Raw genomic sequence first — 26,731 nt, forward strand, 5'->3', positions numbered from 1 at the left:
TTTCAGTTTGTTGGGTTACAACCTGAAATCTTGATGCATTTAAATGTTTGTTTTTTTTTTTTCCCTTTGATATACACAACCTACTGAACACTTTGAAGAGGCAAGAGAATTTTATTGTGAAACAACAGTTAATGAAAAAAAAAAAAAACTGAAATGTTTTGGTTAGATAAGTATTCACCCCCCTGAGTCAATACTTGGTAGAACCACCTTTGGCAGCAATTACAGCTGCAAGTCTTTTGGGGCAAGTCTCTACCAGGTATGCACATCTGGATCGTGTAATTTTTACCCATTCTTCCTGGCAAAATTGTTCAAGCTCTGTCAAGTTGGATGGGGATCGTTGGTGGACAGCAATCTTCAAGTCTTGCCACAGATTCTCAATCTGATTCAAGTCCGGGCTTTGATCGGGCCCCTGTAGGTCATTCACTTTCATGGTTTTAAGCCACTCCAGTGTCGCTTTGGTTGTGTGCTTGGGGTCATTGTCCTGCTGAAAGGTGAATCTCCATCTAAGTTTTAGGTCTTCTGCAGACTGTACCAGGTTTTCCTCAAGGATTTGCCTATATTTAGCTCCATCCATTTTGCCCTCTACCCTGACAAGCTTCCCAGTCCCTGCATGCTGCCACCACCATGCTTCACAGTAGGGATGGTGTTACCTGGGTGATGTGCTGTGTTGGGTTTGCGCCAGACATAACGATTTGCATTTAGGCCAAATAGTTCAATTTGTGTTTTACTGGACCACAGAATCTTTTACCACATCTTTTCAGAGTCTCCCACATGCCTTTTTGCAAATTCCAAACGGGATTTTACATGGGCTTTTTTCAGAAATGGTTTCCTTCTTGCCACTGTTCCATACAGGCCAGATTTGTAGAGTACCTCAGCTATTGTTGACACATGGACAGTTTCTCTCATCTCAGCCATGGAACGCTGTAGGTCTTTCAGAGTTGTCATTGGCCTCTTTGTGGCTTCTCTGACCAATGCCCTTCTTACCTGGCTGCTCAGTTTGGGAGGACAGCCTGCTATAAGCAGATTCTGGGTGGTGCCGTATACCTTCCACTTCTTAATGATCGACTTGACTGTGCTCCAAGGAATATTCAATGCCTCTGAAATCTTTTTATACCCCTCCCCTGATCTGTGAATTTCCACAACTTTATGGAGGAGTTGTTTTGAAAGCTCCTTGGTCATCAAGGTAGTATCTTTGCTTTGAAAGCACTAGCCCTAAATATAGGACCTTACAGAGACAGTGTGTATTTAATCTGAAATCAAGTGAACCACTTTTATTGCACACAGATGGACTCCATTTAACTTATTGTGTGAATTCAGAAGGCAATTGGTTGCATCTGTGCTTACTTAGGAGCATCATAGCAAAGGGGGTGAATACTTATCTAATGAAGACTTTTCAGGTTTTTATTTTTAATTGATGTGTGTGTGTGTGTCCACATTTTTTCACACAATGAAAGTGTTGAGCAGGTGTGTAAATCAAAGGGAAAAAAAATCCCATTTAAATGCATCAAGATTTCAGGTTGTAACCCAACAAACTGTGAAAACGTCCAAGGGGGGCAAATACTTCCTATAGGCACTGTACGAGACATGCATATTATTTAACAGAATGGTGAAGCACCTCACCAGAACGGGAAACACCCAATTGCTCAGCAACTTGTGTCTGATTCAGGTTTTTTTCAAGAGTTTGAACAACTTTCTAACTTTGTGTAGCAAGAGAAATAGTAGCTAATTTATCCGTTGTTCACATGCCATTTTGTAGCGATGAAGTGTTCTCTTAGGAGGTGTTCCTAAACGCAGAGACTACTGTACTGTATGTTCACCAGTTGCTTTATTGAGTACTGTTCTTTATCAAACTGAGCACCTAAAATAATGCTCTACTAAAGTGTTTGTAGACCATGTCTACAGTATGGACATTTCTTCAAATCCAACATAACATAGCTAAGCTGACTGGAACAAACTTTGTGCAAGTTCCAAAAATTCCAGATTAGTTTTAGTCCACTGCAAATGTGTACCGCACCTACATCATTAGGTCGTCAGGAATGGGAGTATGAAAGGACCATGTCGTGTTTTGTTAAGAAAACAGAGTCTAGTGCCCAGATGTGCAAGACAAGTGGAGAGCTGTTTTCAAACAGAGCTCTTTTCATTTGATTTTCCTGTTTCATCTGAAATGTCTGCCAAAAGTCACATGTGACAACCTCCTGGCCCAGAGCACAAGGGAATCGTTAGAAACCTATACAAACTTAACACAAAATGCTGTTGTATTTTCAAAAAGTCAAAAGAAATAATACAACAATGCTGATGTCAGTGGCTATATGTATACACCAGTAAAAAAAAACAAAAAACTGTAGGTTTGACCTTCCAGCAGCAACCCCCGCCAATGCCCGTGTCACAACACTACAAGTTTTAATACAACATAGAGCGAGACACCAAAAACTTAACCATAGACAACGAGCAAAACAAGAAAACTCACTGCTTCCAAGGTTCAAAGTGCAGCTATTTTAAACACGTGTGGTACAGTACTGTACATGTGACCTACTGTAACACCAGATACTTCTCCAAAACCCTGAAACACCGTACAGTAATGCAGCAAACTATAAATTCTACTACCATGCCCTCTTTTACTGTGTTTGTCTCTATCACCCCCTGGCTTTCAAATGTAGTACAACACACTATCTTAAAACTTGGGTCATAATTGAACTACACAGCATGCTGCTAATCCCTTGACCATTATTCAGAGATACATTAAATACATTTGTGTAAATACCAGTAGCAAAAAATGTGGTTACATGGAGTACAATTGACAAATGACTTACCCACACCAGTGTGCAGACAGTATGACAAGTTATAAAAGAAAGTAAGTTATAGGCTTACTAAATAAAGGGCGCGGTTGACTTGTCTTGAGTAGAGTGATTATTCCTAGTCCTCTGTCAAAGTTATCCTATGTTGAAAGAGTATACTTGATTTTATAGGCTATACTATACATTAGCCTTTTTTCTTTTATTAGACGGTAATAATATCTGCCTTGAATGTAATTTGATGTATATTTGTTTAATTAAAACTGATAACTAAATAGAGTCTTCTTCCTACAGTAAACAATCAAGATTCAGTTAATTAGTACTTTGTTTTGATAAATAAATTACACAAACTTGACAGTCAGCTTGCCATATTCAAAGTAAAAATTGAGCGTTGATCACTAGCCATACCACAGCATACAAAGGCCTTTCAAGGCCGCCTGGGTACACAATGGTCCCTATTAAAATAATTTTGCTGACATAGTAGATATGTTGTTTTCATAACACAGGAACAGAAGCAGGCCTATTTCAAATTTAAAACTGTATTTTTAAGATGACTAACTCAGATAAATGTATTGGGCACAAACAACATATAGAAAAATTAGTTCATACAGTATATGAGGTGTGTTAATGTAGTACAACAATGACACTACTATTAAAAAGCCCTTTAAACACTGTACCAGGGTATTTTACAGCAGGGTGAATGTGTTTTTCCATTCAAGTAAAAGCACTGAACTACTATGTTTTAATACACTGCAGTGAATATGCTGAAGATAAAGTATCAAGAACATTGTTGCTTACAAGCATAATGTTCTAAATGACATCCAAATTGCCAGCTTATTCAGAATGAGGATCGCTTAATGCAGAACAAAAATACTCAACTTAAAAGATTTTTTACATTCTTTATTTTTTCACTTTTTTAATAATATTTATTAAGCTTGTACATAAACATTAAAGAGAGACTAAAATAATCCAGAACATTAGTTTAATTTGCAAAGTAATAAATGTTTCTTTAAAAAAACAAAAAAAGACCACTAGATGGCAGGCTGAACCTAACATTCTTATCAAGTCTGGTAAACTAGGCTACACCATCCCTCTGAATCTCTCATAAAACCGTAGCTATGAAACCTTATTTAGTTACACACAACAGAAACAAAACACAAAGACAAAGTATACTCTTCCCCTGCCCCACTTCTTCGAAGAATTTGTACATTTCAGTACCTTTGTAAAAACGTGGGAGTTACAGTATGCTATTAAAATAAAGAATGCAACTCATTGAATCTGTTTGCGAATGAGCTCACCTTCTTCCCCCTGCCCCCTCTGAGTGTTTACTGATGGGATTGGGTCTGTGCAGGAGTCTTCAAAGTAAAATAGCAAGTTAAGAGCGTTGTGCTAGAATTACAAATACTGTATCGACCGAGCTACAATGCCTTCCAGTGTTTGGCAATTATTTTCTAAAAGTAAGACGGCAAGAAAGTAAAGTAAGTAATGTTTGTGATACTCCGGTAACACAACTAATCTGTGTGACCATTTAATGAGGTAGCACCCTACAAAACGTCAAAAAAATCTATATTTCTTGTAAAAATGAGTAAAAATGAAGAAAACCCACCAATATCGTTCCAAAAGTTCTATTTTTTAGTCACAAGTATTAAGCATCCCAGTAACGCCAGTCCCTAGTGAGCAGGTATTCTGTAATGCTGGGCAGATTGGAAGCAAGTGCCAGTCATCGCTTAAATTAAAACAAAAAAATGTGGATGCTATCCAGTATCCTGCTGGATTTTGCTTTGACCCCCAACTGGTTTAATTACTATATGCATAAACTGATGTAATCAAACAGGACGGTACCTGTATATGCATATTTATTTTAAAAACAAAATAAACAAACAAAAGCCTAACTCCTTCCAGGTGTGCTAACTAGGCTTTGTTCAGTTTTTAACTGTAAACTGGACAGCTAAGCCGTTTACCAGTATCAAACACATACAGTGCTGCTTGAAAGTATGTGAACCCTACATGGGGTGGTCTTTCTTTGCATGTAATTTAGACAAAGAACCTTATAAATCCTTCATTTAAATCTAAATTTTTGATGAGGATAACCTAAATAACACACACACACACAAAATAATATATATTTTCATTATTTATTTACTAAAACATGTTGATGTAACAGAAACTCAAAAATCCTTGTGTGCAGAAGTAAGTGAACCTTTTGATTCAATAACCTTTGGCACCTCCTTTAGTAGCGATGACTTCAACCAAATGTTTCCTATAGTTACTAATAAGTCTCTCACATCTTCCATGAGGAATCTTTGCCCATTCCTCCTTTTATACTGAGAGCAACACCCAAACTTTGTCCTGGAGATCTGCTCTTTGATTGGTTAACTTGGTACCCAATTATTTACCCACCTGATTATAGTTACCTCCTTGATTGAGCTAATGCAACTTCACTTATTTTTGACATGCACAGATTCTTATTTACCTATCTTTATTCTACTACATGCATCAATGCCTCTAAAAAACACATGGAATATGTAAATACAAACCATTCTTTTAGAAAAGACTGGTTTTGATTAAACAAGGATATCATAGTAAAAATTTGAAATTTCTAGAATTACACTAGGGGTTCACAAACTTTCAAGCGCAGCTGTATACTCCGAGTATAAAGCACAGGACCTTTCGTAAGGTTCCCCATACAAGTCTCTCCCCAGGCCTTAGCCTTCACAGGCACAGACACACCTTATAGACCTGCTTAAATACACCTGCCATGATTACTAGCAAGTGTGCCGAATTACTTTAATAAAACACTCAACACTTAATCAATTAAACAGTTAACAATTATATCTTGTACTGTGTATTTACTTATGGAGATTGAACCATTGTTGTCATCCCTCATGGAATCAATTTCTGCTCAGAGCCTCAGGTTTGGAAGAACTCTTGGGTATCCACAGTAAAAAGAAGATCTAAAGTGTTTGAGCCAATTTCATTTTAAGAGGCAAGATGCCAGATATGAAATATGAGGTACTGTAGCAATAATTTACTGTAAGCACTGCTATTTTTTCTATTTTTTTTTTCTTTTAAGCCTGTTGTCGTCCAAGCCGATGTTGTTAACATTCCACGCATTTCGCAGAATGTTGGTTGGAAAAAATCCTCTGTGCTCAAGCCACATTTACAGAATCAGGGGGATTGGTAACACTGTTATAATATCTGAATGATTTTATATCGGTCAGGCTTGAATCCTAGCCTGACAATAGAAAATAAAACTGATTTCTATTTGAAGGCAATGGTTTCTAGAAATAATTATGATAATCTCACCCTGCTCTGTTGGTCAGACCAGTTTTACAAGGAGATCATGCACAGGCCTGCTTTATCAGGCACTTTCAATTAATATATACATCACTGAGACTCTTCACTTTTTATTACTGCATCCAAAAATGTGAAGGGAGGATAGTGCAGTACATATAAATTCAGGAATAGCATAACTGTAGGCCCTACTGCATAACTGAAAAAAGTCAGCAAGGAAAATTGATGTCACTTGGCTTGGAGACTTTATATACCTTAAGACAGTTTTTTTTTTTTTTTTTTTTTTTGGGGGGGGGGGGGGGGGGTCCGTGCGACTATTATGTATATCTACAGGTCTTACACATCGTGAACATTACTCCGGGATCAGGAGCATAACAGGGCTACTGATAAAATTCAGTCGTTCCTTTTCGGCTACAGTGAACCGAACCTATGAAATACATGGTTAAGACAGTTTTTTTTTTTTTTTTTTTTGGGGGGGGGGGGGGTCACACTGCTACTCTACAGTTCATACACAAAGAAACTACTGAACACAAATGCACTGTTATCCCAAGCCTCGGCCAGCAGAGAATGACAGATATAAATGCAGAAATGTCACTGAACAGTAGGCTGGAATTAAATTATGTTTAGACAAATTAAGTATGAAAGATAGGTCAAAGGTAATGCTTGGTCTGCAACTTCATGTATATTAAGAGCTCTACTAGACTTTCAGCAGTTTTTAGTATGCACACATCATGTGATGCTTATTCTGCATATTGAAGCACAAAAGGACCAGGAAACAGCCTGACCATTAGGGAGAAAACAAACAAGCAACACATACAGTACTGCACTATAAAAACACCAAAACTTTTTTTTTTTATTTTTGTTTTTTTTTAATACATTTAGTCGTTGCCAATTTTTTTTTTTTTTTTTTGGTTATTTCTCTCCCAATTTTGAAATGCCCAATTATTATTTTTAGGCTCCGCTCACCACTCCCACCCCTGCGCTGACTCTGGAGCGGTGAAGATGAACACATGCTGTCCTTCAAAGTGTGTGCCGTCAGCCGACCGCTTCTTTACACACTGCGGATTCACCATGCAGCCACCCAGGAGCTACAGCGTCGGAGGACAACGCAGGTCCTAGGCAGCTAACAAGCAAGCCCGCAGGGCCGGTTCAGACTACAGGGGTCGCTCGTGCATGGCAAGCCGAGGACACCCTGGCTACCCTAAATTAATTAAACCCTTCTACATGTCAACAATGTTCTTTCACATCAAGGAAAAAGCTACTTTAGGGAGAGATAAAGTAATTTCTCAGCAATCTTCAATTAATTAAAAACTCCCTGTAATCAAGTTTCCTGTATCAGTCTCAAGGATGCTGCAGCAAATTCTTAGGTCAGTCTTTCAGTATGTGTTCATAAGATCTACAATATACTTTACTATAGAAAGGAACTTGATACTGTAGGCCCAGGAAAAGTTTTAAGCATACACTGTACAGTGCACGCTCAACCAAAAGTAAAATATTACTCTGCCAGTGACACCTTTGTTGTCTGTAGTTCTGTTTGAGGAAGGCATGTGAACATTTCAAATACTACAAAATGGTACACTAACCACTTATCTCGGAAAAAACAAAAAGATGACTTGTACTTCTAAAACACGTCTGTACTTGTTACGAATACTTCTTTGTGTGCGGACTCAAGCACACCTAGTAGCGATTCACTTTTGTTCAAACTGCTGGGACCATTGTTTCATACTGAGTAATGTAAACCGTGTTCCTAACACTAAATGACAATCTTTCCAAAGCCAAAAGAACATGTTGTGGTGTCATTGATTGTACTGTTTACATTTTTGTAACCCACAAAAATAGATAACAGCTGTAAAAACATTGCACACACCTTTCTCATTGTAAATAAAACACCACCTGTCTTGAGAGATAAACCACTGTGATCAATGATGTAAGCAACACTTTTTTTTTTTTTTTTTACACAGTATGTGAATACTTTATTTCAGGAAATCCGATTTGAAAAGAAATGAGTAAATTAAAAGTACAGTATCAGCTCACTTGACAAAAGTTCCCCCCCCCCCAGCTAATATTAATTCACCATCCGACTTCCAGTCTTACCTTTATATTTTGTCGGTATATCTTCTTTTACCAGGCACGCACGAAAGATACGTTACCCACAATGCAATGTACGTCATAGCCACAGATATTGATACGTGTCTAGTTATTTATTTCAGCATTTTTTTGTCAATAAATGCTAATTCAAAAGTACTCCTGCCTGACAAGTAAAATTAAATTAATAGCTAGTTGAGGCACCTTTAACAATAATAACCTCTTTTAAACGATAAGGATATTTGGCAATGAGCTTTTGGCATGATTCTTTAGTGATTTCCTTCAATGCAAAACTGTCCCAGTTCATTCAAATTCCGAGGACTTCTCTAGTGTACAGCCTTTTTCAAATCATACCAAAGATTCTCAATCAGACTTAGATCTCAACTTTGACTGGGCCATTCGAGAACCTTCATTTTATTCTTCTTTAACCATTCTGAAATAGATTTTGATGTGTGCTTTGGATTGTGGTTGTGTTGGAACATCCAGTTGCACTTTAAACCAAGTTTTGTAGCGGAGGGTTTCAGATGATTGGCCAATATCTTTTGGTATGTTAGGGAATCCATTTTAACATGTATTGAAACTAAATTTCCTGTGCCAAAAACAGACCCATATTACCAACATGCTTCACAGTAGGTATGATGTTCTTTTATTTGTACCCCTCACCAGACTTTCTCCAAATACGACGAATATCGGCGTATTTACCACTCCACAAAGCCTTTTGACCAGAACTCGTAGCCATCATTTAAATGCCATTTTGCACACTTTAAGTGATTGTTCTTTTGACATTTTCCTAAGAGTGGCTTTTTCTTTGGCCTGCAACCATTGAGAGCTTCACCATGGAAAGGTTGATATCGAAGCCCCAGTCCCCCTTGCAGCCAATTCATTCTGAATATCTTTTCCAGTCAATCTCTGACTGTTCTTAACCTTCCTCACAATTCTTCTACTTGTTCCTGGTGAAAGAACTTTCTTTACCGACCCAGGGAGCGTTGTGACAGTACCATGAGTCGTGTACTTCTTGATAATAAAAACAAAAGATGAAATTGGGATACTCAAATGCTTGGAAATTTTATTGTATCCTTCTCCAGCTTTATGACAATAAATAATAAATATATTTTCTGCCTAAGGTCTACAGATAGCTCTTTACTTTTTCCCCCATATTGAATTATTGGTAATGACACAAATCTTACTATGCCTAACCCTTTTATAGTTTCTAACAATGTTCACCTACAATCTAGCATTTTCTAGACTTTTCTAGAATTAGGTTCTGCATTATCATATTGAAATTTCTAGCACCTTGCAAACAATATGATTATAGCGTCATAGGGTATGGATTCTTCTGAATTTGCATATTTTGAGTTTTGCAAAAAATTGCTGAAATTCCCTATCCACAAAAGCAAAACTTTTGTTACAAAAGATTTTTCCTAAAATTCTTTGCTTGAGACATTTCTAGAATGAATACATACACATGAACTAGCCTCTCTGCAGACAAGCAACATTACGAAGGTGAATAAGGACACCTGCCCAGGCACCCACGTCAATTGCTGCATGGCCACCGTTAATTTAAGGTTAACGACGTACCGGTGGCAATATATAACTATCATATAATTATAATTATATATATATATATATATATATATATATATATATATATATATATACACACACACACACACACACACACACACACACACACACATATATGTATATATTGCTCGAAATTAACGCCGACCATGCAACAATTGACAAGGGTGCCTGGGCAGAATACTCCCCAGCCCTGTGCGTATTTTATGCTTTGTGTTTATTTAAAAAACACACTGGTTTATTGTTATTATTGTTTGACAGCCTGGATGGGGTTAAAATGCCCCTTTCAGATAAAATTATGAGAATGCGTGGTCAACAGCGAGTGCTTATTGATACACTGGCTGTGTTGACCACGCATATGATAAAATCCCTGCTGAATGTGGTCGAGGAATAAACTAGGTAATTGATAGACAGTTAATCCCTCGGCCACAATATAAAAACAAGAAGCTTTGGCTGCACAGGGAGTGTGTATTCAAGGAGAAAGAATGGGAGAGAGGAGCTGAGAATTATACAAGAAAACAATTGCTAATCGTGCTGAAACAGTTCAGCACGATACTTGTTGCAGGTCTGTGTTTGTTTTGTCTGTTTTGTTTGACCTTTTGTTGAATCTTTTATTTTGCAATAAATCGGCATACCAGCACATTCATTATAATGATAATAATAATAATAATATGCGGAAAGATTCTGGATGAGGATCTCAAGCACAATAGAAAGAAAGCAACGCTAATGTACGGGTAAGTTAGCTGGGCTGAGCTGAGTGGGGGATGGAGGGGGGTGATGCTGGGACACCAGAATCACTGTTGAGCCGTCTTGATGTGTCGTGGGCTAGTCAACGAAACACCGTGGATGGAAGGTGCCCACTTGAAGACCCCAGAGATGTACCCTAAGCTCAATCCAGACAGTTGTCATGCTGATGCGCTGGGGAGACAAAATGAGCTGATCCCTGGAGCCAGCATTACACTTCAGCAATCAACACCAGACAGAAGGATATCTACATCAGATGGAAAACAACACAAATGGATGGAGATGCAGATGGATCACATTAGTTTATTGTAAAGCTACGTCTTAGTTGGTGCTTATCTTGGTGAGAGCAGAGTTCAAATCAGCATGAAGTTCAACATATACTCTCATGTAATGGAAATCATGAAAATCTGGATACATCCAGTGACTGCTGTGAATAGTGCAGCTGGCAACAAGGGAAAGACCTTGTGACAGCATGGATAGTCAGCTGACAGGAGGAAAGCAACCCCATTGGGGCTGGCAAGGGTTAGCTACCCTGGTCGGCAGTATCCAGCTCTTTGTTTTCAAAGGTAAACAGGATGCTGGAGACACCCACCCAAGGCTTCTAAGAAATTAAAGTGAAAAATACCCCTAGAGTCTGCAAGAGCAGCGGCGGAAGATGACTCAATGTTGGATAACACAGTTAACGATTTAGGAACTGAAACAGATATGAAAATGGAGAGTACTTCACAAAAGGCTAGTTCAAAATCTGCAGTTAGCAAAGACATGGAACTGCAGGTTTGTGTCTGTGGCTGCAGCAAGGCGACAATGGTCAGGGGTTTGAAGATTCATCAAGGGAGAATGAAATGCTTGAGGGAGAAGGGCTAAAGGCCTTGCATTGATCAATACTTCTTACAAAGTCAGTCAAGTCAGTCGAATGAAATCTAGCGACAGGATATCAGCACCCCTGTCATAGACGTGAGGAGGACTTGCATGGATACAGCTAGTGATGAACTAGTGACCCTTGCGAACCTGGTCAGACGAACCAGTGTAAGGGAGAAAAGAACCTCAATGGGCACAAGCCTGGAGTTAAATGGCCAAGAGCTTGTGAGAAAACAAAGGGCCATAAAAGATAAGCCTGCAACATTGCGCAGAGCTGAGCGCCTACAGAAACCCTACAAAAAGAAAGAGCGTGCGATAACTAACTTTTATAAAGATCCACTCAAATTTGTAAAGAAGATATTCACCAGTGAAAAAAATGGCACACTAAAATCATCTAAGTTTGAGCTGGAGAGATATTTGGAGGAAACACATATAGATTCAAAAAGGCAGGAGCCAATGTCAATTCCTTCAGACATCCCACCTATCAATCCACCCGAATACCAAATGGAGGACTGTCCACCTAAGTAGAAAGAAGTAGAGCAAGCTGTGAAAAAGCAAGGGTATCATCATCTCCAGGGCCTAATGGAGTTCCACACAAAGTGTACAAGAGTGCTTCTGGAGTTCTACGAATCCTGTGGAAGTTGATGAAAGTGGCATGGGAAAAACAGGTTGTACCAAGAGCATGGCGCCGAGCAGGTGGAGTCTTTATTCCAAAAGAAAAGGATTCTACAAGCATCGGTCAGTTTCATCCTATTTCCCTATTAAACATAAAGGCAAGATCTTCTTCAGCATTATAGCTCTGAGATTGTCAACCTATCAATTAAAGAACTGCTTCATTGACACTTCAGTACAAAAAGCGGGCATTCCAGGTTTCCGAGGATGCTTAGAACACATCAGCATAACCTGGCAACAAATTCAAATCAGCAAAAAAGGAGAGGAAGGAGCTCCATGTGACATTCCTGGATTTGGCTAATGCATATGGTTCAGTGCCACATGAACTTCTTTGGGCAGCATTTGATTTTTTCAGCGTACCGATGACAATAACAAAATTTAGTGAAAGCCTACTTTGGAGATTTGCAATTTAGTTTTTCAACTTCAGAATTCAGCACTACATGGCAATGCCTAGAAGTTGGAATAATGGCAGGATGCACCATTTCTCCACTGGCTTTTACCACGGCAATGGTAGTAATTATTAGTGCATCAAAATGGATAGTGGGAGGAGAGCACTTGGCTTCTGGACTGCGACTACCACCAATTCGAGCATACATGGATGACATGACAACAATGACTACAACCGGAGCCTGCACTAATCGGTTATTGGGCAAATTAACCAATAACATTGAATGGGCACAAATGCAATTCAAGCCCACCAAATCAAGGAGCATCTCTATAATCAAAGGTAAAGTAGTAGATAAAAGGTTCTACATTAATGGTGAGACAATACCAGCAGTGTCTGAGAAGCCAGTGAAAAGTCCAGGGAGATGGTACGACGGGATCTAAAGGACACAGTTCGTGTGGGAGAAGTTAGACAACAAGCAGTGGAAGGGTTGAAGAGAATAGACAGCAGCGCTTTACCAGGCAAACTAAAACTGGTGCTTTCAGTTTGGTCTACTGCCAAGACTGCTGTGGCCACTGACTGTGTACGAGGTTTCCTTGACAACAGTTAAGAAGCTGGAAGCTTTAATCAGTTCATACTTCAGGAAATGGTTGAGAGTTCCACACTGCCTCAGCAGAGAGGGACTTTATGGTAAAGGAATACTGCAGCTACCAATCTCTGCTCTAACCGAGGAGTTTAAGTGCGCCGAAGTCCGACTGGCAATGACATTAGTAGATTCACGTGACAAATGCATAAGGGAGGCAGCACCTGTGTTGAAAACTGGAAGAAAATGGACGGCAAAGAAAGCTGTGGAAGATGCTAAGGCTGCCCTTCGAATCGGAGATATTATGGGGCAAGTTCAGCATGGAAAAGGAGGTTTTGGTCTCAGTTCAGCTCCTCCTATATGGCACAAGGCAACCCCAGTTCAACGGAGGAAGCTGGTAGTCAATGAGGTGCAAAAGCAGGAGAAGAGGATCAGGTGTGTAAAGGCCATTTCCCAGGCCAAGCAGGGAGAATGGATGAGATGGGAGAGTGTGGAACAATGCAAGATCGGCTGGCAAGACTGATGGACAATGGAACAGAGCAGGATCAGTTTCCTCAACAGATCAGCATATGATGTTCTCCTATCACCACAGAACCTAAACCTCTGGGTGGGTGAGGATCCTTTGTGTTCATCACCTGCAACGTTAAGGCACATTTTGACAGGATGTAAGGTGGGTCTTAGCCAAGGACAGGTTTACTTGGCGCCACGACCAGGTGCTGCGATGTTTGTCCTTAGCATTGGAAGACAAGCGTAACCTGACCAATAAGTAGCCAAAGCATTACACACAAAAGACAATATTCCTCCATACAAGAAAGTAACCACCAAGAAAAGATGTTAAAACCAAGCCTTGCCCAGGACAACTGGAAGCTGCTAGAGACTGGAAGATGCTGGCAGATGTTGGTCAACATTTTTGGTCTTATTTTTCCACCTGAGATTGCCACCACTAACCTTCGACCAGACATTGTCTTGTGGTCTGGATCAGCACGCCTTGTTCATCTGGTAGAGTTAACAGTGCCATGGGAAGATGCTGTGGATGAGGCGTATGAGAGGAAGAAACTTCAGTATGCTCAACTTGCTGCTGAAGCGGAACAAGGAGGATGGAGAGTCCAAGTTTACCCAGTGGAGGTGGGTTGTCGAGGATTTGTGGCACACACTACAACCCGGTTTCTCAGAGACGTCGGGATCAGTGGCCAAGAGTTGTATCGCACAGTGAAAAACATATCTAAAGCAGCAGAAAGGAGCAGCAACTGGCTGTGGTTGAGACGGAAAGATTCTGGATGGGGATCTCAAGCACAACAGAAAGAAAGCAACGCTGATGTACGGGTAAGTAAGCTGGGCTGAGCTGAGTGGGGGATGGAGGGGGGTGATGCTGGGATGCCAGAATCACGGTTAAGCCCTCTTGAGGTGTCGTGGGCTAGTCAACGAAACACCGAGGATGGAAGGTGCCCACCTGAAGACCCCAGAGATGTACCCTACTTAGCTCAATCCAGACGGTTGCCATGCTGATGTGCTTTGGAGGCAAAATGAGCTGATCCCTGAAGCCAGCAGTCAACACCAGACAGAATGATATCTACATCATCATATGGAAAACAACGCAAATGAATGGAGATGCAGATAGATTACATTAGTTTACTGCAAAGCTAAGTCTTAGTTGGTGCTTATCTTGACAAGAACCGAGTTCAAATCAGCATGAAGTTCAACATCTACTCTCATGTAATGGAAATCATAATAATAATAATAATAATAATAATAATAATAATCTTTATTTTATAAAGCGCCTAAATGCAGCATCTCAAAACGCTGTACAAACACAAAAAAACAGAGAACCACATACTGTACATACAGAATATTATGAGTATGCATAATATAAAAAGAAATTGCACAAATCAAAAACCAAATCATGATAAAAATGTCTGAATGCAAAAGTGTGTCTTTAACTGGTTTTTAAAAACATCAACAATTTTAGCATACCTGAGAGATTGAGGAAGCTCGTTCCAAAGTTTGGGTGCATAGTGGCAAAAAGCCCTATTGCCCATGGAGTGAAGCTTAGTTTTGGGTATTGCCAATAAACCCGAGGATGAGGAACGTAGATTACATACGGGTGTAACGTGTAAGCAATTCAGCAATGTAACATGGAGCTAAACCATTCATTCAGTCTTATACGTTAACAGTATTTTAAAACCAATCCTACTCTCAACCGGCAACCAGTGCAGAGAAGCAAGAACTGGTGTAATATGGGCACCCAGTTTAGTGCCAGTTAAAATGCGAGCAGCAGAGTTCTGAATATATTGTAGTCAGCTAACAGCAGCCTTGGAGACACCTGCAAACAACCAAATGCATGTCCTAGCCTCTCTGTGTCAGGCACAGACAACACAGGCATGACCTAGCCTCTCTGTATCAGGCACAGACAACACAGGCATGACCTAGCCTCTCTGCATCAGGTACAGACAACACAGGCATGACCTAGCCTCTCTGCATCAGGCACAGATAACACAGGCATGACCTAGCCTCGGCATCAGGCACAGACAAGCAACATTACGAAGGTGAATAAGGACACCTCGGTGGCATTGCGGATATGTAACTCGAAAATAAGGCTAGGGTCAAAGACCACACTAATATAGATTTAATTTCAAGCCCATTGATCACTATGCTAAAGAGTCAAAATTTCTAAGCTGTCGAGGAGAGCAAAGTAGCATTAATTCGGTCTTATCGCAATTTAATTGTAGGAAGTTTTGCCCCATCCAAGTTTTAATCTGTCAGACAATTATCAAGAGCTAAAATGGCCACATTTGTATCAGGTGTAGTCTGAAAATATAATTGTGTGTCACGTGCATATAAGTGAAAACTCCCACCATGACAACATATGATCTGTCCAAGTGGCAGCATATTGATATTAAAAAGTAAGGGTCCTAAAATAGAGCCACATCTGTAGATACCGGGCTAGCGTCAGATGTATAGTCGCTCACAGAAACACACTGTTTACGATCTGACAAGTATGATCGAAACCACTGTAAGACAATGCCAGCAATATCCACCCAGCATTCCAAACGTTTAATTAGAATGGTGTGGTTTACAGTATCGAATGCAGCACTAAGGTCTAATAGGACCAAAATATACGTCTATTCATGATCGCAGTGCCCTTTCAGCTACAGCAGAGGGAGGTGCCTGAATTAGAAAGTGTTTGGATCCAAACAAATAACATGATTACGTAATGTGTGCATCAGCGGGGAAAAAAATAAATAAAAAAAGACAACAAATCACAACCCTTAAGTACATAGATTTCTACCGTGCGTAACAATAATAATGCCATCACAGAACAAAAGTCCAGAAGAAAACCATAGAAAGCCTTGCACAATTTGCCAAACAAATGGCAAAACCTGGTCCTTTTTCCAGCTCGGTAGTTTAGAAATATGTACAATACTTACAAGTGGTTTTCTTTCAAGTTTAAAAAAAAGATTAACTAAAACTAACTTGAATATGTTAAACTGCTGTTTTCCCCTATTTTAATTTATTTTTACCACAACAAAACCGAAACCGGATAAAATACTTTTCTACATTTTATTACAGTGTTTATTATTATTTGTCCACCTTATGATGACACTTTTTTTTTTTTTACAGTTCATCCATAAATGTAACACAGCTACACAGCATTTTGTATGTTACACACAGGAACAAGATTTCTAAAGCCCCTTTCACACTGGCATGATCTACCCGGGTCAGAAACTACTCAGGCAGGACCCGGTGTCATGCGGGTCGGGTTTAACACTACAGAGGATTGTGACCTGATTAGCCAGGACACAGGTCCGGACCTGGGTAGGAGTGCCAGTGTGAAAGGGGCTTAAGTTTAGTTTATGTTAAACGGGCAGCAGGTTGCCTGATCCGGATATATATAGAAAAAGAAAGAAAAAGAGAGAGAGAGAGAGAGAGAGAGAGAGAGAGAGAGCGAGATACCAACACATAGTTTATATAGTATATAGACTTCAGTGTTTTGTTGAAATGTAATCTGGGAAATCATTTCATTGGTTTATCTGTTCCCCACATTTCCCGGAATCAATCCTTTGCTACCAGTATTACCAGTGGATTAGCTGTACAGTACAAATGTCAATGTTTCAGAGCACTGTGCTTCAACTCTGCTTTTACAATCTTTGCTAACACAAAACACCACTGTACAAGTGCAAAGGAATAAAGACTTTGCAAGGATTCTTCAAAGCATGGTTAACAGACAAACAATCAAAACAGCAACTGCCAGATACTAGAAACATCAGGGACTAAACCCAAATGCCCTCTGCCCAGTACAGGTAGATTTATTTGCTAGTGAAGCTGCAGGCCTTGGATTTCCCTTCACAGGAAGCTAGTGTAAAATATATTTTTTATCAACCAGCAAGTGATCAGCAGCAGGTGGAACTTAGTGTACTAGTAAGCAAGCACAAGCCATCAAAATAGTCCCATTTCATATTTACATATCACAAGCAGCTGCAAGGTCAGTCGTAAAAGAAACTCTAGCTACTGTACTGCATCAATCAATAGCACTTTCAACAGTAGTATGGTACAGAGAGATTCAAAATAGACCACCATATTTTAGAAGGAATCATATTAAAAATCAATTTTGTTACAGAGACAATTTAGAAGCTCAAATGGCATTTCTAATATTAGAAATTCATGGTCATTTCACACCGTGCTGGCTGTTAGCAGTGACAAATTATCAGTTAGCATTTACAGTACTTTTTGTTCAAAGAGAAAATGCAAGTTATTTGCATTGGTTGGGTAATGTGTATCCAATGCATTTTAAACAGTTCAGTGCAATGTTGTGTATGTCACACAATGGAGTGAACCATTTACACTACTTATTTCAAAACCAAGATATCCATATGTGACTGGGATGTACAAGTGCTGCGGTGCAAAGGCGCGGTCCAGCACCGTATTTATTTAAACACAAAAATACATAAAAATGTTTTAGCAAAAACAACACACAGAGCAAAAACAAAAAGGTTGAAATAAAAAAAAATCACGAAAACAAAACTGACTACTGGTCAGGCTGGGCAATCACCTTCACTATAGTTTTCATTTTACTTTCAAGTTGACTTCTCTCTCTTGCACACTCTCGTTCCTCCTCCGAACACCCACCCAGAGCGTAGAAAACTGCAGGCTTTTATACAGGTGACCATCTCCCCATTAGCAACAATTAATCAATGAATTAACTCAGGAGATGGTCACCTTCTGCACAAGGTTTTTGTGTGGATGGGGCATCCCCCATCCACGCTGTCAAACAATAAACACAACACAGCTTTGCTGTCATATTTATAAAATGTATAAATTGTAATAAAACAAACCAGATACAAAATAACACAAACTAAAACACAGGGGCGGAGGGGGACCCCGTTCTAAAATAAATAAACGAAACAAACACAAAACACCACATTTTATGGCAGGGTTTTGCCCCGCCCCCTTTTCATGTGCAGGGCTCCTAGCCCTGTCACACCATATTATGCAAACTAATCAAAACAAAAGCACAAAATATTGAACTGCCAACTACTGTAAAGATAAAATGTACAGAATTAAATAAAAACAAATGCTAAGGCTATTACAGTACACATCAATTAATATCTTAACATTATTAACATATTATGTACAGTCCATAGGTTCAACTTAGATTCTACAGTATGAGAATGGATACTGTACTACTGTATCATATCAACATGAAATCCAACAGCAAACGATATGATACAAAGAATGAACATCCAGTTCTTTACTTCCTCTTTTCCAGCGTGTGTCACTAAAGGACATTTACAACACAGGCCTACACCACAACCTGGGATAATAGATAAAATACTTCTACATTTTAAAGGGTTCATCCATACACTACTGTATATCACTGGGTCTTCAGGGAAACCGGTTTTCTGTTTTGAGGGAAGGGGTAAGGAGAGAGGAGATGTATTCAAAGATTTGAATACATCAAACAGCACTAAGGGTGGTGGGGGGATAAGTTATGAACATGAGAGAAAGGCTTCACTGTATTCTACACACAAAGACCAGAGGGACTAATTATTTTGGATTATACCCTTTCAACAGGGGGAGAGGGGTGAGCGCTAAGTTTCTGTATCAGTCCACAACAGGGAAGTAGTACCAGCAGTTACAGGAATAGACAAGTACTGCTGCTCACAAAATGAATCTCCTTTTCCATTTTTGTGAAACAGCTGAATTTGATTCCTCCACCCAGTTTCATTTACTGCAACAGGCCCTTCCTGCTCATACCCTGCATTTACACAACCGCTAATTTCTCCGAGTGGTTTTAAATCACGAGGCAGCATCAGCCACCGAGATGTAGGGGCTGCCACACTGACTATCACGGGCTGCTGAATGGCCAGGGAGTGAGTCACAATAGCTCTTTTTATCTAGCTTGGCCCACAAATAGAAAAGCAAAACAACAAGTCCCAGTTTGTTATTGTGGATGCTACCCTGTGTGACTAGGGTTTCAAATCTGTCATTCACCAAGATCCAACATCCTTTAGAAGAGCTGCATAACAGCAAAGAAAGCATGTATAAATTTACTGGCTGGTGTAGTGTTTCTCTAGAGATCTAGGCCTTCCTGGGGAATGGCATGCCCAGAAATACAGTAATTGGCAGAGGAGATTAAGTCCTTGTAGTATCTTCAAAAATGTGGGAAGGGGGGTCAAATAAAGACTGACCTGGTCAACTTGCACAAAACCAACAAAGCAGTGAAGTGAAAACAGACCCAGAGGCCAACCATTAATCCAGAAAGGACATTTCATCCTGGTTCCTGCTCAACAGACCTGGACCAAGCTTTCAATAACACAAACTACACATTCAAATCACAAATATGAATGCCTCCAATATGAAATCACCGTTCAGGTGACGTGATAAATGTTCAAACCAAGACACACTGTACAAATCTCCCCTCATCCAACAGAAAGGGACATTCCATGAAAATGAAATGTTTGTTACAGAATACTGGATAAACCATACTGGAAGGACTTTTTTAAAAGATCAGACTTCTGTGCAGAATACCACAAAAATCTTGGGCTTGCAATTAGCAAATAATTGCAATTATTGCAACAAATGTATCGGTATCATTTTCATGGAATTCTGGACTGAAATCGCGTAGCTTGGGAAAGCAGAAATCTGACAATTCAAGCCATTTCCAATTATTTATTTTTAATATTACATGTCACACAAAGTCTAATGGGGTACTGTGCAACAGCCCAAATATAGAAATCAAGCAGTAGGCCAACCTGCAAGAATTATATTTAAAAAAAATTTTTTTTAAAAAGATAGATTCCATGAAACTTTGCAGTTTACAATAAGATGAGCATTGGGTTACCCTTGTAAAGCCTTCCCAATATCAGTTTCAGAGTAAACAAAATGGGAACGTTCCAAACCAGAGAGCCTGTGTATACAAAAGACCCACTCAGGACAGTAATCTACCTTAATATAGCCAAAAAGCCTTCTGCTTCACATCATTATTTTTATTGCAGATTCTACATCTGTTCAACATTTACAGCTTTTACTACAGATATTTTGGTGTGTACTTAAACTCAAAAATACCACTTATTGTATTAAAACAATCAACAAAATGGTGATCACAATTAAAACTAACCTTTTCGTTCTGAATTTGAAGGGTTTTTTTTTTTTAACACACACATATGCACACACACACAAAAAAAAAATAAAAATAAAACCACAACATTATGATTGAGAAATGCTGATTTGGTAAAACAAAGGAAAACACAACAATGTACTTTTCACAAAAAAAGATAACGCAAAATACTGAGACTGAATCTTCCTTTAACTACTAATCCAGTAAACAGCTTTATCCTTCTATTACATATACAATAGTAGGTTTTCATAGGCTTTATTTCCCAAAGACATGTTGGTTCCCTTAACACCTCTAAAGGTATTGCAACCAATTGCAATGCATTTTGTATTAACTCTCCTTGCCTAAAGCATTTTTCATTTCAACTACTATGCTTCGGTTTCACTCTAAAATCATTCAGAAAATCTACATTTCCTGATCACATTGCATGGTATACAAAACACATAAAGCACAATCTTTAGTAATACTTGAGGGGACAGCTGTTGATGGATCTGGACATATATTGGAGTACTGTACTGTTTTGATGGTAACCTAATAAACTATTATGTTGTACTTTGTATTAATTACAGGTTTTTGAAAGATGCGTATGAATTGAGAACAATCAATCAATATTAATCAATATTTATTTTAAATAGTGCCTTTCATAGAGGACCACCATCACAAAGCACTTTACAAGATAGTGAGGAACAATGCATGATACATTACATACAGGGCATAGTACATTAAATACAGCAGTAAAAAAATGCTAATACATTAAATATAGGCAGAATACATGAAATAAAAGGCTAGGATGTGAATTCTAAACATTGTGGATGCTTATGTCATACAGAATCATATGAATAAGATGGAGTGAAAAAAACTGAAATAACAATTTAGACAACAGCTAATAACAGATACCAGGCTTAGAGAGCATTAAAAGCAAGAGAGAACAAGTGGGTCTTGAGAATTGATTTCAAGCGAGCGATTGTGGGAGCCAAGAGGTTAAAGGCTTTGTGCCAAGTATCTTAACATTGTACCTTACTGTCTCAACAGCACAGTACATGTGCCTTTTTTGACCAGTCCATCTCGCTGACAATCTTTTTGAGGTATAACAGGACAACACTAGACATTTCTTTTTTTACTGTAACTGTGGGGGAGGTGGGGTGGGAGTTGGTCAACATGGACTCATGAAGTACACATTTTTTCTAGAACAAAGTCTGATCTTGTAACCTCTCGCCCACCCTGCCTAACTTGCTCTAATGGGTCATCAGATCTTCCCACCCCCATACCCTTCACACACGCCATGATCCCAAGGGAGTATCTTGACACTTTCAAGATGCCTTTCTCTTTACTCAAAAGTTTCAGAATGACATCCCCTCAAAAGCAACTGAGGTGTCAAAACAAACATATTGGTACATGGTTACAGTAATTGGATGTTCTAATGAACACAGTTAGCAAATAATTTGAGTTGTACTGTGAGGTACTATAGGACATCAACTGAATATTAGACAGGAATCAGCAGCACTTACCGACCGTTTTCACATCCTATCAGGGACTAGCCTAACCCAAGTACTGTATTCAGATTTTGCACAGCACCTCTTTAAATTTGATGTACTGTATTGTTTTGTCAGAAGGCAGAAAACATTTGCACTCCGAGAAGCATTGCAACAGTAAACCAGGTGATGACTATTGAGTTTCAGTCAGCTTCACTCTTTCCAAAAAGAGAATCGGAACCAGGTTATAGTTATTTACAATCCAAGTCGTACTCCAAGATCACAGAATGTGGGGCTGTTGGTTGTTCCGAGAATGAATAAAGATGGTGCGGGAGGGAGGGCCCCAATGTTGTGGAATGTTCTACCATTTTCAGTCAAAAAAAGAAGGGAATCTTTATTTTAGAAAACGGCTTTATCACAATTTTATTACTGACTATAGATCACGTTAGACTGTATTTTTAACTGCTTTATAGTAATTATCTTTGCCTTTTAAATGTTGTATTATATTGTAAAATGTAAAGCTCCTTGTGGTCCTTGTGATGAAATGCGCTATATAAATATAAATAAACACACTAGGGTAACTTTTTTCCACCAGGAGCTGGATACATTGAGGTCGTAAATAAAATACAGTGCCTTTTAAAACTGAAATCAATTAATCACATGTACTGCTGAGTAAGTAAATATCTCCTGTCCAAATGATCCATCTAAGCCTCTGTTTAATTGTGACTAGCACAGTTTGATTCATCACCCTCCCCCAGCACGCATTTCATAATCTTTCATTTTTCAGCTTCCTCCTGTTTTGTGAATACTGTACCCCCACACTCACTTTATTAGGACTGCATTTTATGCCCTATCCACACGTACATGTGTTTGTTACATTATCTTCAAAACATCTTGCTACTTTCACCTTCTGTTCACTCAAGCCCACAGTATCTGGGGAATAAATACCAAAGATGCTTAGCAAACACAACATACCCATCCCCTGCATTGCCACAGTGGATTTAACACTTCCCACAAACACACAGTTGAGCTGAAATGCTGAAGTGCTAACACAGCAACACAAACAGTAGCCAGAAATCATGATGAACTACTTTATAGCAAAGAATATCCAGAGCAAATGGCATTCATTGAAAGTAAGAAATAAAACAAGTGACACATATTATGGATCATAATTTATTGTCTAGTAATGTTAAAGTACTTTACAGTAGATAGGGTTTAAATTTATATATTAAAAAAACAATATCATTAGGTTACATACACAGTACTGGTAGTGTAGTAATACTGCAAAATAGTAATGCACTGAGAAGTATTGTAGCCTATTAACATCAATATCAAATATCTGCAGTGTAATGCCCTAAATTCCAACCTTGCCATCCAATATTGTAAGCCTACTGTTTCATAGACTGATTGCATTTCTTTTTAATATCCAAAAAGAAAAAAAATTAACACAGAATAGAATTATGGAAAGCAAATGGGAGTTGGTTAAATGGTGTATAGCCAGTCAGTAAACAGGGAGATACTTACTTGTCCACTCCTAATTAAATGCCAATTGACTATAGGAATTGTAAATACTTCATACAATTAAGATTCAAATAATCACAGTCTAAAAGTACATTAATAAATTGACGATACAACTGAACCTGGTTACAATACACATTAAAAGAGTAAGTAGCTGGGTTCCAAGAAATACAGCTTTGCACATCGTCGCATACATGCCTACAGTCCCCATATGGTCGGGACAGTCCCGATGTGCATAGTAGATAGTGAAAACCACACGCTGTGCTCTTCGTGTGGCTGACACATCTGTTGATCACTAACTTATATAACAAGTAAGAACGCTTCATTAATGTCATGATGGTCGTGTCATGTTGAGTTGGGGGGGAGGATATGTCTATTAAATGATAGAGTGTTTTTTGCATATGACTCCTCCCATGTGTATGATGCGTATGACCCCCCCTGGAAACGAGCGTCCCGCTGAACATTTTCCAAATGTTGGCAAGTATGGTCCTCGTATGTTGCTACAACTGTTTAAATAGTTTAAATTTTTATACTTATAACTTTAAAGCCTGTTTCAAAGCTCTTTTCAAAATGTCCGCTTTCTTACTATATCCTCAGTTGTGATTAAGATTTACCCCACAAAAAGGTAGAGGTATTTCAGACATAGGAGGCTGTGTGGTCCAATGGTTAAAGAAACGGACTTATAACCAGGAGGTCTCCGGTTCAAATCCACTGACTCATCGTGTGGCCATGAGGAAGTCACTTAACCTCCTTGTGCTCCGTCTTCGGCTGAGACGTTGTTTTGACTCTGCAACTGATGCATAGTTCATAGACCCGAGTCTTGTATCTTGTAAAGAGCTTTGTGATGGTGGTCCACTATGAAAGGCGCTATATAAAAATAAAGATTATTATTGTTATTATTAGATACTGTACATCTGAAATGCTGACAACTGGCAAGAAGCACTGACTGGACCAAAAACTAAAAAAAAAACTAGAATGGCCTTTCCACAATGGACGCTTATGTTTATTCGATCCACCGAGCATGATAAAAGCACTCGGTCATGTGACCAGAACGAAGCAGAGCACCCTATAAAGTCCCCCAAAAAACATTACATGATCTGATTTGCCAGTTGCTCTCTGTGATTGGTTTTACAGTATGGCTGTGTTTAGTCTGGGTCCATTTAGAGGGTTTGGTCTGCACTCGTGTGAAGTGTGAACAACAAACTCCGCTTGGGAAACGAACTGTACCGAGTCCACCTGAAGAGGAGGTCTCAGTCCGTTTGGCAAACACACAAGTCTGGTTCGCCTGCTAAACCTCAAATATGAACAACTGCTGAACTTGGTGGTTCTGCACTTATGAAACTAACAAGGTAACCTGACACGGAAGCAAACATTCTGCACACAGGTTAGTTCAACAAGTCGAGCAAAAAATGGCCGAAAACAGTAAAGATTGTTACGTTTGCTTGGTTTTGCTATTGTACAGCTTTAAAAAAAAAAAAGGGCAGTACAAAACTGCATCACTGCGCTCAGTAAGTTAATTGCAGAGTAATTTATTAGGTTGTGTTAGCGCTACTCTAACATAAAATAACCAATCTTATGGATTATTTATTGAATCATTCTGATTACGTGCACTGTATAGCAAGTTTAAATGGTAACAGCTGATCATTTTTTTTTAATTTGGCTTTTTGTATATTTAACATGTTTTGACTAGACGACAATATAAAAACAAAAAAAATGTTATAATCTGCAATAAATACACCCCATGTTTAATTTTGTAACTATTACTCTGTTATTTTATATTGTTATTTTAAAGGCTTCAGAGTTGCTACGGCATCAGTGAATTGAAGAAAAACAAAACTTAAGTTTTTCACTCTGGAAATCTGGTAACCCTGAACTACATGGACAGTGCGAGAAACTGAAGCTCTGATAGAAATTTGGTCAGACACCAAAACCCAAGCCGAACTGGACACAGCTCATTTTACTTTGTTTAATGCCCACAGCAGGTGAGCAGTGCAGTACTGCATGACTGAATACTGCACTATTCTCTATTTGTAGGCATTCAAAATTAGTTAAGTGCACCCCCAGTTCCCATGCTTTCTTCCAAGCAATACGTAAGAATGTAAATTGTGAAACATATTAAAAACTGGAGCAATACATCAATAGCTGTCATCTTTCAAGATACGAAGATGCCTTGCAGGATACTTTAAACATCCAGCTCAGAGACCATATAAACAAACACTTGCAAACTGCACTGTGAACACAATCTCCGTCCTTAAGCTCGAATCCAGCCAAACTTGCTCCCTTTGCTCACAGATAACTGTTAACAGCAAGAAAAATGGATACATTGTTTCAAAGCGAAACGAACTAGACCGAGTCTGTTTGAAACTGACCCAGAGTGACTGTAGTCTATGTGTGATCCTGGCCCTGGCCCACAAACAATCAGGCTTAAAACTCCTCTGGGTGCTACTCTGAGCTGGGTCACCTGATGGAGAACTGCGATCACATGCTACAGTAGGCATTCTTTATTCACAAAAGTGCACACCTTTAGTGCTTGAAGAAATCTAAAAAGTAAATACGAAGTGTCCAATGTGTAGCTTCCGGGCAAATTATTCCAGTGGAAACAGGTGCGTACTGTTAAAGATTTCTGCCATTTGGGACACAGGAGCATATCTGAAGCTGATCGCAATACTTGCACACTTTTATGAATGACCTGCTTGCAACCACAGTTTTGTTTTCCATTGGAGGGAACACCCAGGCACCCTTTATCATGCCCCATGTAAAGTCAATGAGTAACTGGCGATTCACATGATTAATGCCGAATACATTTTTGTATAAAAGTACTGTACAACTGAAGGACATACACAATAAAAAAAAAAAAAAAAAAAAAAAATGTAATTATTAAGAGTTAATTATTTGATTAATAATGTGGGTCTTAAGAATTAATGTCTGACAGTGCATCAATAATTTAATTAAAGTGTACTGCTACAGCAGCTCTTCTTATGGTAAATGTGCTTGTAGCTGTTGGCACTAGTTTAAGCTGGTTTGTTTCTTGCTAGCATTCTGTTGTAAGCAATGTCTGTTGCTAATACAAGGGCTACCTGATTTCGCCCATCTAACGGAACCGGGAAACAAAAAAGAAAAAAAAAAGTATAACAT

The 26,731-nt window shown here is 38.9% G+C and overlaps 1 protein-coding gene across 5 annotated transcripts in view; it reads right to left on the reverse strand.

The window, feature by feature from the left end:
• Nucleotides 1-26,731, reverse strand: part of rapgef2b (Rap guanine nucleotide exchange factor 2b) — a 149,547-nt gene that overhangs the window by 93,916 nt on the left and 28,900 nt on the right. The gene's annotated exons all lie outside the window — the stretch shown is intronic.

The sequence above is a fragment of the Polyodon spathula genome, chromosome 1 (genome assembly GCF_017654505.1).
Source record: "Polyodon spathula isolate WHYD16114869_AA chromosome 1, ASM1765450v1, whole genome shotgun sequence".
NCBI lineage: Eukaryota > Metazoa > Chordata > Actinopteri > Acipenseriformes > Polyodontidae > Polyodon > Polyodon spathula.